The sequence below is a fragment of the Cebus imitator genome, unplaced genomic scaffold (assembly GCF_001604975.1).
Source record: "Cebus imitator isolate Cc_AM_T3 unplaced genomic scaffold, Cebus_imitator-1.0 Scaffold350, whole genome shotgun sequence".
In the NCBI taxonomy this organism is placed as follows: Eukaryota; Metazoa; Chordata; class Mammalia; order Primates; family Cebidae; genus Cebus; species Cebus imitator.
In genome coordinates, this window is record NW_016107665.1 from 2010877 (window position 1) to 2012355 (window position 1479).

Below are 1479 nucleotides of genomic sequence, written 5' to 3' on the forward strand. Positions count from 1 at the left end.
AAAAAAAAAAAAAAAGAAAAAAGAAAGAAAATATTTATACCTATTTCATGAGGTTATATGAAGAAAAAATGAGATGACACATAGTATACTGTAAGTGTTCAGTAAATGCCGACTGTAATTCCTAGTGCTTGCCAGGAAGCCAGACCCCAGATTCCTACTACTCCAGGGTAACAAGGATTTTTCTCCACATTGAAACAGGAAAGCACCCCCTTCCCCTCTTCGCCTGTTTATTTGGAATGAGCAAAAATATTTTGTTCATTTTAGCAAATCTCATTCTCTCTACCACTTCTAGGTACCCTCTAAGTCAATAAAACCCCAACTTGGTTGCACATTAGAATCACCAAAGGAGCAGCTGAGGTCAATTAAATTAGATTACTTGGGGTGGAACCCAGGTGGCAGTATTTTTTTTAAACTCCCCAGGTAATTCCACGAGCAGCTAGGGTTGAAAACTGCTGTGTAAGTTCTCCGGGGGTGCTTAGAATTTGCAAAAGAAATCAGTTGGCTTTGGGAATCTTGGACCGATGGTATTTCCCTCATAACAACTTGTAAAATGCAATGTCATTACAATGGTTCTGCCTTACGAAAGATTATGAATATGTTCTATCTGCAAAAAATACTTACTGAAGTCTCTGAATCAAAAGCTAAGAGATTGTTCTTTCAAGATCCAATAGGTGGCACAAGGAGCCACTTACACAGGACAAGCGCTGGCCAGCAGAGAACTTGGACTTTCTGTTTCCAGGGGGCCTTCATCTTGGAGATGTCCTAGTCATGTTACACAATCATTCCGTAAGTAGCTATGTATAATAGGCCCCTTTGATATACTGATTATAGTTATTTTGGGTTTTCCTAAAGACAGAATATATGGTCTATAGGGTAGGTTCGAGTGAATCTAGTCTTCCCTAAGTATCTCCCCCAATATTTCACTCATCTGAAACTCATTAACTAAATGAAACCACTTAAATTCCAGTTGTCCTCACATGAAAGTGAAATAGCGGTTGGGCGCGGTGCTCACGCCTGTAATCCCAGCACTCTGGGAGGCCGAGGCAGGCAGATCATTTGAGGTGAGGAGTTCGAGACCAGCCTGACCAACATGGTGAGACCTCCCCCACCCCCCAACCTGATCTCTACTAGAAATACAGAAATTAGCTGGGCGTGGTGACAGGCACCTGTAATGATAGCTACTCAGGAGGCTGTGGCAGGAGAATCACTTGAACCTGGGAGGAGGAGGTTGCAGTGAGCTGAGATAAAGCCACTGCCCTCCAGCCTGGGTGACAGAGCAAAACTCCACCCCAAAAAAAAAAAAAAAAGTGAAATAGCATTGGCTTTAAATATATTTTTATAGAGACACATAATCCAACAATCTACTAGAAGGGCTACTGTCATTATTAGTAGTGCCAGGCCTGTAGTCACTGAGTAGCATAAACTCTCAAGCAGTAGAGCACTGGTCAGTGAGCTTGGATGTGGGGAGGAAGGGGTAGG

General features: G+C 42.5%; 1 long non-coding RNA gene across 1 annotated transcript in view; it reads left to right on the plus strand.

Annotated features, from left to right (window-relative positions):
* The window catches only part of LOC108287664, a 12548-nt gene extending 11745 nt beyond the window's left edge, over window positions 1–803 (plus strand). Inside the window, exon 3 of the long non-coding RNA XR_001818430.2 lies at window positions 663–803. This is a non-coding gene — a long non-coding RNA (uncharacterized LOC108287664). The remainder of the gene's footprint in view (window positions 1–662) is intronic.
* Window positions 804–1479: the final 676 nt, after the last annotated feature.